Raw genomic sequence first — 14239 nt, forward strand, 5'->3', positions numbered from 1 at the left:
CAATGGGAGGTATCGGCAGGATGCTGCAGGGAATGTGATGTGGAGAGCGAGGTCAGGTGTTTCTGCTCTACTCTCTCCCCACTTTGGACAGCAGACTGGCTGTAGCTGTTTCCTGCACCTGTAGCTCCTGTCAGGTGGGCCCTCTTCCAGGACTTCAGCTTTCCTGGGTTCTGGTAACACACCTTGGGTGCCTTGACATTTTTTGTTGGCTTCTTTAACATGCTTTTAGTCCCTTCACTAATTTTTTTTTTTGAAAACCCCAGTTTGAGTGCCTTTCATTTCCAGCCCTCACTGATACACCCATGAACAAGTCTCTTTAAAGGCAGGGACAGGATTTGGCTCTAGGTTTTGGGGCTCCCACTTTTCTCATCTTCCAATTTACAGTTTGGTTGGGTGACTTCAACTACAGTCACACTCAGGGTTGCAGGTAAAGGCTATCTATCAACAAGGGCACCCTGCTGTAGGCTTGAGTCATTTTGGGGAGGGTGTTGAAATGCGAAGGTATATTCCTTGCCTTGTGGGGAGTCCAGACTGGCTGGGGTATAAGAAATCACATACCATCAAGACAGTATTAATGATGATCATGAAAAAATGACAGTTATTTGTTATTGAGCACTTGTATATGTCAGATATTGGAGCATGTAGTAGACTATGTAAATTGTCTCCAATTCTCAGGCTAACCTTGCAATGTCAGTATTATGACTTCCATTTTATTGACAGAAACTTGTGGCCCAAGAAACCAGGTGCTTTGCCAGAAGCAGTTCAAGCTGGACTAGAGCTGAAATTTAAAGCGAGGCCTTTCTAGCTCCAAACCATGATTGATTTTTTAGCTATGTCACATTGACCCATGAAATAGAAAAATCATACAGGCTAATGTATGCAATCCAGGGCACAAATGGAATGCAGCTTGCACTCTGTATGATGGAAGGGTGGAAGGTCGGCCCGGGGAAGAATCATGGGGGCTGGAGGGAACATGAGAGATTTCACTGAGGAAGCAAGGACTGACTTGCACCTGAAGGAAAGAAATTAGGATATTGGAAAGAGAGAAAAAGGAAATGAGGCTAGAAATGCCAGTGCTATATTAAAAAATAATGGCTCCTGAACTTAAGGAATTTAGGAAGAGGCAGCCCAGGCCTCGTAATTCTTCCTAAGAATCTGGGCTCCAGTGGCTGCTCTGGGCTAGGATTTAGGGCATAACTATAGAGTTTAGCTTTCCTAGGGCATAGCTGCCTGCTCTTAAAGGCTCTTCACAACTCTTCATCAGCTTATGCTACTTGGATTACCTATTCAGAATGAGGGCTGTGAGTTTCTGCTTTGCCTCACTCCTTGCTTTATGTTGGCCTGATGGGGACATGTGCTCCTGGAGCCACACTCAGGAACTTGCCATCTATCTGTGAAGCCACCCATTTATCCATTCATTACATACTTAGATAGATGCACCTGTCTACTTTATTCTTATCCACTCTAACTCTACATCCACACAAAACCCTCCTGTGAATCCTTAGCTGTGGACCCAGTCATATACCAGTACTCAAACTGGTTGGCATAACTGGAGAAAACCCCACCATACCCATGCCAGTGGTGGGTCTAAGACCTCACTAGGTTCTCAACACTTCTAAGGAGCTGTTTTGTATGCCCACAGTACCATTATTCCTAAAGACTGTCATTCCAGACCCACATCATTCTTCTGTAGACATTTGCTGTCAATTCTTACCTCTAATTTCCCCCCACTATTTGTTTATTTCATCACTCACCATGCCAATTTCCCCCCTAACTTCTGGAGAGGATCATGCCTTTACACATGCTCTTGTGAAATGCAAAAGGAAAGAATTACTTTGTCCACTCTCAGTGGACATTAAGATCTGTCCTCATCACCATGTCTGAACCAAGAACCATGTTCTAGCTAAATAACCAAATTTTTATTAAATTCTTTTGCATGTATCTCAGCTGGATCAGGGAATAAGCTCTGTGGAAGGAGACATGGGAACTGCACCTAAGGGAAAATAAGGTGAAATAATGATTAATGTTGGAGGCACAATTCCTGGGATCTAACTTAAGTTAAAATTAGTGTATTACAATGGGCAAGTCACTGATCCTCTAGGCATCATATTGGCATCTTTAAAATGGGTAGAGGGGATGATTATCAAATTACTAGCATTAGTGTACCTTCTTTATAGATTCAATATGAGCATTCAGTTGGATAAGAGATATGACAACACCTTCAAGTCTTAAAATACCATGATGCAAAAATAGATTACTAAGGCTTGAAAATGTCATCTGACACTCTGGTTGATAAATTTTTACAATTGATATTCCAAATATGATGCAGATCTTGGGTGTGGGTGGCAGTTGGGGTGGAAGAGTTGGTGTCTGAAGAGAGATTACAAAGGGTCTACCTTTTGAAATGAATGTGAAGAGCAGGAAGAACCTGTTCTAACCACGTTCTAATAAATGGCTCACTATGTGTCCTTGCCTGCCTTTTCCTCTTTCTTTTAGAGGAAATTGAGCTCCTATAAATTTTAGAATTAATCATCTTCGAGAACACCACATTTAACATGTTAATACTTGCTGAGAAGTCTCCAGTGGAAATCGTCCCCACCTTTGTCCCCATCCACCTCTCAAACTTTAACTCTTGCTTGTTCCTAACACCCATCTCATTACAGCCCAATTGCCCTGGTTACTCTTTCACCTCAGTGCATTGGGGCCTATGTTCAGTGCAGGTAGACATGTGGTTGGAGCAATGTTTACACATTTCTTTGGAGGTGAAGTATATCACTTTTCTAGGCTCTAAGAATTCCTTTTGAGTAAACTCATAGTACCAGTTTGGAATGTTGAATTCAAGTTAGACACCAGTTGACATGCGATCAGATCTCTGCTCCCAGTCAACAAAACTTGTACAGAGTTGGCCAGTTTTTGTTGCATCTCTTGGTAATCCTCAGTTCTCTTTTGCCTCTTCTTCCCCCTCCCTTTTGGCCTCACACATTGAGCAGGGCCAGGTTTTATTCCAGCAAACTTGGGCAACAATAGATATGATTGTCGGCCTCCCTGGGGCTGGCCAGGTTTTTATGAAATTAGACATATTTGTCTTGATGTTTAGAAGTGAGCATGAAATTCAAATCTGTAGGTTGGCATTCCTCGGGCTGGGCCTTTAATATTCAATGACATAACTTCATTGCGGCTCTGACAACACTCTATAGAAGTTGTGCTTACCATTGAAAATTAAAGCCACTGAAAGCGTTGACAACAGCAAAATCGTGAATGCTTCCCGGCTCCTGAAGTGATTGCTATTCCAGTTTGTCCAAAAGTGCTTATTGTGTTTGTACTGCTGTCAGTTCTACTTAAAGACGCCTTGAAGCCAATGCCATACAGGTAAGTACGAAAGAAATCCCCATCTTCTTTCCTCTCTCCACTCCTCCATCGCCTCCCACACCACTTTTCTGCTGAGAGTCTATTTGCATTTGGCTGTAGAGCCCCTGATTCCCTCAACTTCTGAGCCAGCTGATTGCATGTCTTTTTCAAGTTCTCAATTAACCAGAATGTCATTTTTTTGTTGCTATTGTTCATTTGCCTTTTCTTCTTTTCTTTTTCTCCCGTGTGACCATCAGGGAGGTTTTAGGGTCAGAATCACTTCCTCTTTTGTGGAAAGCAAAACTTAAGTGGGGAAGGTAAGGAGGATTTGGTATCTATAAGAAGAAGGATGAAAAACAAAACAAAACAAAATAAAACAAAAACCCGAGCCTTTGACACTAATGATAAGAGTAGGGAGAGACTACTCTATTAACTGTGACTTCAGATTGGGTCTTTATAGTGTCAAAAATGGTAAAAAGGAAATTTAAAAGTAATTATTTAATAAGGGTTAGCTTTGCTGCTGCTGTTGTTGGTAAAGCAGATGGACTGGCAGAGGACTCTCACAGCCTCTTTCTTTGGTTGGTTACTTGGTTTGGCCTTTGAAAGATATTTCCCTTTTCTGATAGAATTATTTTATCAGAAGCCTTTCATCCTCAAGCAAAACCAGACCCTTGAAATGTAAAACTCAGATGCAAATAGGAGAGCTGAAAGGACAGTCTGGGGCATTGAAGTCAGTGATCTGGGAGGGACCCTGTAACAGACATCTGTGGGAAGGGCCCAGCATGAGAGAGCAGTTGTGTGGGGACCCACATCAACAGTGTGGGGGCCTGTAGACACCCAATTGTTCATTCAGTATATACATATATTCAATATATAAATCTATATGCCATCTATCATCTCATGCAAGACTCTTACAGGCATTGTGAGAGAAGCAAAGTCTCGCAGGTAGCTCAGGAGATGAGGGGCACACACCCAATAACCCTAGTCACTACTGGGGACAGTGTAACCACACAGCTGAGTGTGAGCACAGCGAGTACCCTGTCAGTTCAGTAGAAGAGATGCCTTCCTGCTGCCATAGTCCAGCAAACCTTCACCAGAAAGTGGGAATCTGTTGTGTATCCCCCAAGACTTCACCGCATAACCAGTGCTGGCTCCCCAAATGCACAGGTACTAATTGCATTTAATGTTGGAAAAGGCTTTCACAGGGCCTATGACACACTATTTCTACATTCAAGGAGTCTAACACCTCTGGATTTTTATGTTGTGTTTAGTTAGTACCTAGTGCATTTTCCTGGCACATAGTATGACTACTCTAAGTGTTCGTGGGTGATTGAGAACCTGAGAGGGAACTTTTGATGTAAGGTAGCCCCAGTTTTGACCCTGACTGGGATGGGGCCCCAGAGGCTGCGCTGGGAAGAACAAGGCCACTTCTTCTGGAGTGCTCCCAACAGAACAGAGGTGCTCCTCAAGAACCTTTGTCCTTTGAGCATTTCTCTTCACCTTCTTGTTTTCCCCCAGGTGTTGGCCTGGTGTCTCCCTCAGGGGATTTGTTACACAGCCTTTCTCCCTCTGGAGGAAAAGACTATAATTGTTGTAGAACTCCCACCATGCTGCCACTGGGGGCACTTTGATTTGAGGTAGCTTTGGGGACAGAGTGACAGAGAACTGCCGGCTTCCCACATCCTCAGTTCTTTATTGCCAGAAGGTTCCATTCTGTGTAGACTAACTTTCTCTGCCTGAAACAGAGGGTATTTTCTCCACTTCCTATTCTCCTGGGAAAACTTCAGTGTGCGATCCAGGCAGAAGCAGGAAGATCTCACCAAGACCCGCTTCCCTTCACTGAGACCTTCCTCAGGAGGGTGATGGAGAAATTTCAGGAATTTCTCCCTTGGAATCAGCCAATGAAATTCCTGGATAAGTGGAGGATACCTTCCATCTGCATTCACATCTGTTTGTATAAGGAAACAATTTGTCACCATGAAAGGTTGGGAGCCCCCCTGGGAACAGCTGGAGGACCCCCAGGTATTCACACCAGGGACTTCCAAGTGCACCCACGCCTGAGAGCCACAAAGCAATGAACCTCCACAGTGGACGGCCTGGGCCTCCTCTCCTCCCTGCACCAGTCTGGAGGTTTCTGAGGTTACAGACTGAATCTACTGTTTAATTTCTAACCTCCCATGGCTCTCAATTTAGGGCTCGCCTATGGGGTCCAGCTACTCAATTAGGGCAGGCATTAAAGGGGTGGCTGTGTTGATAGTGTGTGTGGGAGGCAGAAGCATGTCCCCAATCCAGGAGTCTTTCATTCCTCCAGGACTGCCTTCTTCAGGCTTTCTTATCACATAGCACATTGGCTGTCTGTTAATGCCACGGCAAACAACATGCAACATTGACCTGAGGGCAACACAGGGATATGGGATAGGTTTGGGGGGAAAATGGGGCAAGACCGAGGAGAGGGAAGCTAATGATAGCAATGAAGACAACAAATAAAGTCTTCCTGAGTTTTGACCTTTTGCCCAAAGTGACTCCTGTGGTCCATCACTGTCCCCTCTGCAGGGTTCTAAACCACCTGCTATTATTTTCTAAAAATACAAGTAGCTACTCTTCATGGAGCACCTAACTCTTAAGGCATGTTATTTTTTATTTCTCCTTTAGCAATGAATGTGTGGAGACTCAGAGAGGTTAATCATCTTCCCAAAGTGGCACAGCCAAAAGATAGTGGAGCTGGTATTAAATTGAAACTCGTTTCCCAAACTGTTGTGTCCCACAGTCATTTGGTTATTACTGAACTCTCACTCTGCTCTTTCAGTCTTTCCGGTCTGAACTTGGTCCTGATATAGTCTGGTATACAATTTGCAAAAGCCCCACAGGTTTGTACACCCTGATTTTATTCACTCTTTTCTCTCCCTCTCATTCTTGGCAACTGTCCCGTAAGCCCTTCTGTTCTCTACCTCTAATATGTTATGCTGGTATTTTATTACCAAACAATTACATCCACTAATTTGAAAAGGAAACGAGAAGGAAATTGCAATTATAAGAGTAAAAGCAATGCTCTTTTATTTCTTCCCTTTATGCATATGAAATATGGTTTGTCATTGCTGCAAAACAGACTTTCCCCCTCTTTCATGGCTCTTCACTGCCTTGTCTTTAATAATTGAGCAGAAACCAGAGTCATAATTAGATTTCTGATAACAGAGGAGATATCTGTGGGTTTGCAGATGTGGAGACTCAGCTTGGAGTCATGGGGCCACCTTGCCTCCATGGGAGAAAGCGTGCTCCATGCTGTTTCAAGTATTCTGTACACTGATGGTCTTCTATGTAGATCAATCAAAGCTCACAATTATTCTTTCTTCTCTGCCCTGGCCATGCTTAGCCAACCCCCTGGCTTTAGTTGCTTGGAGGTGAGTAGATGTGGCATAGGCCTCTTTCAATGAGCAGCAGCTTTCCATGTGCTTCCTGCTTTAGCCCTGCTTCCCCTGAGTGACATCCAGGCAGGGGACTGCTCCATCCAGGTCCCTGAGTGAATACGGCATACAGAAACGCCCTGCCGACTCCTGATGTGGTGAGAGCAAGAAATAAATGTTTGCTGTTTTAAGCCTCAGAGATTTAGAGCTGTTTTTTTAATCACAGCATTGTCCATCCCACCCTTCTGATATATCTGTGATCACATTTGGCTCTCATTATATCCAGAGGATAGAGAAAAGGCTTAGCACACTGGGTGGTATGGGGGAAAGAGAGTGTGATGTGGAATCAAAGGGACCTGGGTGGGAATGCTTCTCCCATCACTGCTGGCTGTGCAGGCTTAGCCAAGCCACCTGGTGTCTTGGAAATCTTGTTTCTTTATCTGAAAAAAGAGAATAATAATTTACCTTGAAGGTTCCTGAGAATCAGAGTCGGTATATGTCAGAGGTCCCGGCATAGTGCCCATCACACCTAATAAAAGATAGCTGCTTTAAAAGGTATTATGTTAAAGAGCCCCATTTGACATTATCTCCATTGAATAGATGAGGACACAGAGGCTAATTCGGCTGCAGGGACCTGCCCAAGCTAATTTCATTATAGAGCTGGGCTGTGAGCTGCAGCTTCCGGACTCTGGGTCCGGAACTCTCCCTGGACTGACACTTACTCCTCACCTGGACTTGTGCTTAGGGCCTGGGGTGGGGCCAGGGGGCAAAAGGGTCAAGAAGTAAAAGCAGTGTTCCTTTAAGAAATGCAGTCTACATCCTGAGATGAGCCATCCTGGAGCTTTCTGATCATGATCATGGAAGCTCTGACTGGGGCACATTTGGGTTAAACAGGGCTTTGTGGTGGCCCCTACATTGCATGTCTGCTGCCTCCTGTTCACCATGCAGAGGTTTGCTTCTGAGAGAAGACCCTCATTAGCAAATTTTGTTTGGGAAGCATCTCTGGCTGGCCGGTGGGCAGCAATCGATGAAGTTCCTGGCTTGGTTACCTGAGGCCGGAGTTGGGGCTGGATTTGTCTCAGCAGAAATACTTCCCTTATTTTTTTCACCCCGTGCCAAATGCTTCATTTGCCCCTTGCTAATCACCTGTTATTAGAGTCCATGAGAGTCACATTTACTACAAGAGAGTTTTCTTCTTTTTCTTTAATTTGTTTGAATAATTCATGTCCAATTTAGAAGGATTAAGTGTGGCCTGATCTCCTGCTCCATCAAGAGCTGCAGGTGAGGATCTTGCTCCTCAGTGGAGACAGAGGCCAAGCTGTTGGGGACCCTCCTCCCCCCACCCCCCCGCCCAGGGGTCCCAGGCTTTCTGTGTTGCCACAGACGGTTTGATGCAGGGCCATCAGGCTGTCCCTCCCCCTTGTCCCATGTGCCTGCAATGGCTCTCCAATTTTTCTTACTCTTCAAGATCCACCCTCAGCAAGCCATCTCCCATTGTGAGGTTCCCTGGTTGTGAGTAGGCAGACCTGGTCTTGTTGGGGGAGAGTCAGGCCCTGAGCTGGGAAGGGCTGCCCACTCCCTGGGCCCAGAAGGCTGCTGCCACAGATGGTCTTCCATGAGCCAGGAGGAGCTAGATGACAGCTAAGCAGGGCTCCTCCAACCAGAATGACTGCCAGCATTCACATTTCAGCTCTACAACTCCTTGTGGGTGGTGACTGTAGGCAATACTCCATGTCCTATTGCGTCAGAACCCTTACCCACAGGAAAGATGACAACAGTGCCTCCTCATCATGGTGTCCTGTGGATAACAGTGAAAACAGAAAATAGTGAAACATGCAAGTCTAGGAGACACACATAGATACCATTTAGCACCGGATCTGCATTTGATCATCTCTCAATTAGCATTAGCCCTTTCCATTATGTATCCCTGAGATAAGAATTTGAAGTTTGGGGGGGTGGGATGAGGACATGCGACAGGGGGTAGAGGAGGCTGGGGGAAGGTCAATAGGGGAAAAAAAAGGAGATATATGTACTACTACATGTAATACTGTAATACTTGAAACAATAAAACAATATTAAAAATTTTTAAAAAAAGAATTTGAAGTTTGTGATGAGGTATAAGTTTTATTGTATTTTATTTGTTCAATTAAAATTAATTTTAATGACACAAGGAATTCATGGCTGCATTATCCTTGTAAAGAGTTAAAACATTTCAGTGAAAACTATATTCCATTTTTACTGTCTCCATTGCCAGCTCCTCCCCAGAATTCATTCGTTTTCAGTTTGGTACACAGCCTTCTACGATTTTTAAAAAGATATTTATGTACATATATGTACTTGTAGAAAACAATAGAGCATATGTAAGTCTCTATCTAATCTGGTATACATGGTTTCATACCTATATGTCCTTTCCACTCAGCATGTACCTTAGAGATTATTTTATTTCAGAATATAGAAGAATACCATATTCATTTTAGCAACTCTGCTCTTTCATATCACATTTAATTTAGTCATTGTTTAAAATTTCCTCTAACTAGAGACAGTGCTATAATAAACATCCTTGTAGATGTCTCAATGTATGTATACATCTTAAAATTTTCTCAAAGCTTGTCATTTCTCTCCAAAATGGTTGTGCACACTTATACTCCCATCAATTGTGTACAAAGCATATGCCTTGCACCACTTCATCATCCTTTTATATTGCCTAACTTTAATTTTGCCAAACTAAGCAATGTAAAGGGAATCAGAATTTTATTGATGTTTTAATTACAATTTTCCTTATTTCTGATGAAGTCAAGCTGTATTTTCTCTTTTGTGGATTTACCTGTTGTGTTCACTACCTACGTTTTATTGAGTTCTTTTTTTCCCTTAATTATTTTTGAAGATATTTTAAAACAAGTTTTGAGATAATAATTCTTTCTGTTACACATTATGACAGTGGTTTCTCTCTTCCATTGTTTTCTTGTTGTTCTATGCATGTGCTTAATTTTGATTTAGTCCATTTATATCACTGTTCTTTAATGACTTGCTTTTGTATCCTATTTATAAGTAGACTGTCCTTACCCTCAACATCATAGACACATTTTCCAATATTTTCTTCTATTTTTAAAAAGTATCAAGTCTTTCACCCATCTGTGCTTTATTTGGTAAGTGATGTAAAGAAAGATCTAATTATATACACGAGGCATTGAGCTGAGAACTTTGCATGCATGATCCTAGTCATTTAAGCTCTCTGAAAAGTTAGGTTTTCTGACACCCAACTTGCAGGTAAGGAAATATGCAGTAATTTGCCCAAGGTCCCAAAGGCCCGTGCCGAGCTGCCACCTGAAATGACATCTATCTGTGGATTACACAGGCCTTTGCTTGTCGACACGCCTCTCCCAGAGCTCCCTGCAGGCCAAGCACTGGCTGGTCATGCTAAAAGGAGGACTTTGGATCAGGTAGGAAAGAGTCTTTCTCCTGTAGTAACAGAAATTACTGAGCATCCCCAAAGGCTAGGAAGACAGGCACTGAAGGGGCAGTGGAACAGGACAAAGAACCCCACAGTCTCAGTAGCACTGCTGTGTGGACCAGCTCCAGGCAGAACTGCTCCATAGGATATGGGAGGGTCTTGATGGACCAGGTAGGTCCTGCCCCTCATTTGTGGACACCTCTCTTGTTGCAGCAGGAAAGGTCCAGGAAGCTGCGAGTACAAGCCTTCCTTTGATACTCGATTCTACTGTGCCACTGATGTATGGGGCTGAGTATGGGGTGGGGGGTCACAAGAGGGGCAAGGGAAAGAGGAGAGGGAAAGCTCTTTCTGGTTTTACCCTGCAAATCTCACAGCCCTCATCCACTCACCTGTACGGGCTGGAAGCCTGGCTCAACCGCTCCATCTCTCCCCAAAGAGCTGTGAACCACACACTTAGTAATGCAGAGAGATGGCTCCAGGCACCCTCAGCATTTATTATAAATCACTGAGACAGGAAAGATATGAGTCTCCACCTGCAGAGTCACCGAAGCAGCAACTGTGGGCATATCTTACCTAAAAACGATTTCCCTGATTTCTCCACAGCATGTGGACTTCTGGGGCCAAGCCCAGAGGAGCTGTTCCCTGGGGCAGTATTTGCAAGTCCTGGGAAAGTTTTCTTGACATGATCCTTACATCAAGACACTCTTAATGCGGGCATTTTCCAGCCTCCCTTGAAGCTGTCTCTGCTTGTAAGCACCCCTCCACGCCACCCCCTCATGTCCTTTGGTGTTTTCACATCCAAGCCTGCATTATAATACATTTTATCTCCTACTGACTAATAGATTTTAAGTTCTTTAGGGAAAGTAGTGGTCTTTCTGGGAGATCAATAGAGTATTTAATTTCTTTTTTAAAAAGTACAAGAAAAAACCCCAATCTTCTTTCAGTAGGAAAAAAGAAACTGGTTGCCAAATCAGCTATTTTCTTTTCTTTTCCCAGAACACAATGCAATCACCTCTCCTAAACCTTTGTTCATGTGGTTCACCCACCGTGCTGCCCTCTCTTCCATGTCTGAGGGGGTATTTAGACTCTCAGTTGTGTTGTTCAAGCTGCCCTTGATATGTTTCTTTTAACCATGTAATACATGCTGTAAAATAGGAGAGGAGTGGTGAACGGGCCCTCCCTATGTGGTTTGCCCCGTGCTTCTCCCCTTGGAGTTTACTGTGTGTCCCAGCTGTAGGGGAGGCTGTGTAGAGCTGTGCCCCAGGCAGGCCTGGCCTGTGGTCTGGGCCAGGCAGTGCTACCCTTCCTTGGCTATTCAGATCTGATCCCATCATCATTAGGCAGGGACGCCCTCCAGATGGCCCCACATATGCACAGATGCTGCTGGAAAGGAGTGGGGAGGCTACTTGGGCCCAGTCTGTTAGCACATCAGCCAGAATCTGTTTACCAGACTAACTAGTGTATCCTATTGGCTCTGTCACTTCTTGGTGAGCAATTTCCTACCCAGATACCTCTGTTTCCCTTTCTTGAACCTAAACTGACATGGTAGAGCTTGTTCCCAGTTAATGTGGATTTAGCAGCCATCTCTATTGATGGAGCAGTGGGAGAGAAAGCAATATTCTCTTTATTGAAACTTAGTGAATTAAGAAAAGATTATAATAACATATCCCCACCTGCCTCAATTAAACTGTCTTCTTCTTAGATAAATGTTGGGCTCATTGATTATTGTATTATATATGGTGGTCCCTTGAGGTCATAGAGTAAGGTTACACTCCGGATGCCCCTTGTAAGGCACAATAATTTCCAGAGTTGACTGAAGAGAAGAGAATTCTCTGTAGGAAAAGGGACTTCAGTGTGAATACAGAGGGTTGGGCCCCCCTAGCCAGTGGTATGCAAAGCCTTGAGTGTGACTAGGAGTTTGGATTTCTGTCTGTCTGAGGAGGGGAGAGCACCTCTGAAACACTATGGGCTAGTTTCACTTAGAAGAAACCACTTTGCACACAGCATTTGGGCCACAGAATTATGCCACAAAGGGGAGTCCAGCTGCACAGCCATGACTCCCTCAGTTGTCTCTGGTTTGGACTGAGCTCCATGCTGAGGATGGTCTGTGGTGGTCCAGGGTAAAGGGCCACTGCCCTCAGATTTCAGAAGTGGCCCTGTGAAGGGACCTCTGGGAAGTCAATTTTAGCTATAATTCAAGTATGGCCAAGTGGGACCTTCAGAGTACATGATGAGTCAAGTGTACCCTCCTTCTGAGGGCTCAGAGGAGGAAGCATGGACTCTGTGCCTTCCCTAGGATCCCATCCTCTGAGCGGGGAAGCAGCCTCAAATACCCAGCACTCTCAGGGCTGCAGGGTGTGGTTGCTCAGACTCAGGAGCAATGCTGTGCTGGAAGGGCATAGGAAACTCAGGATCATTATACCATTCATGAGGGCTCCATCCTCGGGACCTAATGGCCTCCCAAAGGCTCCACCTACAAATACTAGCACACTGGGATTTTGGTTTCAATATGTGAATTTTGGGGATACACAGTCGATGGCCATGATGGAATGAGTTAGAGAAGAAGCAAGGATTACCAATTTCATTAGTTTCCTGATAATATAGCAAGATTCTGTCTCCCAGTATAGCCACCATGACACAATCTCTTGCTGGCAACAAGAGTTTTATATCTAAAAACTGGAGACCTGCTGAAGGGTTTCCTCTTCAGGGTCCCTTCCCTGTAGATCCATATGCCCACAATGCAGAGAAAGTCAGTCTTCAAATGGGATGCTGGAATAGGTGACTCAAATATCCTCATCTCAGTCAACCCAGAGAATTCAGCCTTGAAAACCACGGATATCCAACTGTGGGGGCAATCTAAATATGTATGGTAGTACCATTTCAGGAGAAGCAAGATTTCTTTTCACTATAAACTTCCATTGTGATTTTAGAGACATTTTATGAAAGTATTAGACTCCAAACATTTTGAAAAGAAAATGTAGTATAAGTTTTTCTTTGTATATTCTCGCCTACAGTATGGTGCTTGGCACATAGTAAGTGCTCAATACATGATTTTGGGGGGAGACATTTTATATTCAATGCTGTTTAATCTACAGTAACTTAGGTGGTGGGGGGGAGCTGTGGCTAGGACTTGGAAAACAGTAGGCCCTGGAATTGGACTGGCCCAATTGTGTGGGGCAGATAGTGGGGGGAGTTCAGTCCAGTAGAGAGACAACCTGATATTCAATGGGCCTGGGTGATCAGCAATGGGACAGTCAGTGTACAAGCAGCTCACAGTGGCGAGCTTCCTAGGAGGAAGCAAACACTCCAAGAGTGTTTTTGTGTGTCAGGCAGGGTTCTCAGCAATCTATGTGCTAACTCCTTTCTCCTGCACAGCCAACCTGTGAGACAGGTACTATTGCTCTTTTTTTTACAGACAAGGAAGTAGAGTCAGAGTGAGGCAGTGTCATTCTCAGGTCACCCATCTGGTAAATGGTACCAAAACTCCATCCCGGGCTAGCTCATTGGATTGCATGCTCTTTACAACTTCCCTCCACTGTTTCTCTGTGGGGCCCTGAGGGGAGGCAGCTTAAAGCTGATGAACCCAGCAGTCAGCCAATTTAGGCAAAGTCAGCAAGCAAGTGTGGGGTTAGCCAAGAGCAGGGCTGTCCCTGTGGGTGGTAGCTGGGGTCTAGAGCAGCATATCCTGGAGTGGCGTGACATTGGGTGGATGATTAGGATGGATTCAGGAACAAGGCAAGAAGTCATTGATCAGAATCAGGTAAAGTTCCCTGGATCAAGGGCTGGTCTACTGGCTAAAGTTAACAGTGCTGAGTCCCAGGCTATTGTGAAGAACCTCCAGGTTTTTTGTTGTTTGTTTGTTTGTTTATTTGTTTGTTTATTTTTTGCCAAGTACAAGGGCAAGGCCAAATATCAATCTTAGGATGTTTTCTTAAAGTGGTAACTACCTGAGTAAAGGAATGGGAGAAAGCAGAAACCATCCAGTCTTATCTAACTCATAGACTTGGTTTCCTTATGGTAGATACTTTCCTTTAGACCC

Source organism: Cnephaeus nilssonii (genome assembly GCF_951640355.1).
Source record: "Cnephaeus nilssonii genome assembly, chromosome: 11".
Taxonomy (NCBI): domain Eukaryota; kingdom Metazoa; phylum Chordata; class Mammalia; order Chiroptera; family Vespertilionidae; genus Cnephaeus; species Cnephaeus nilssonii.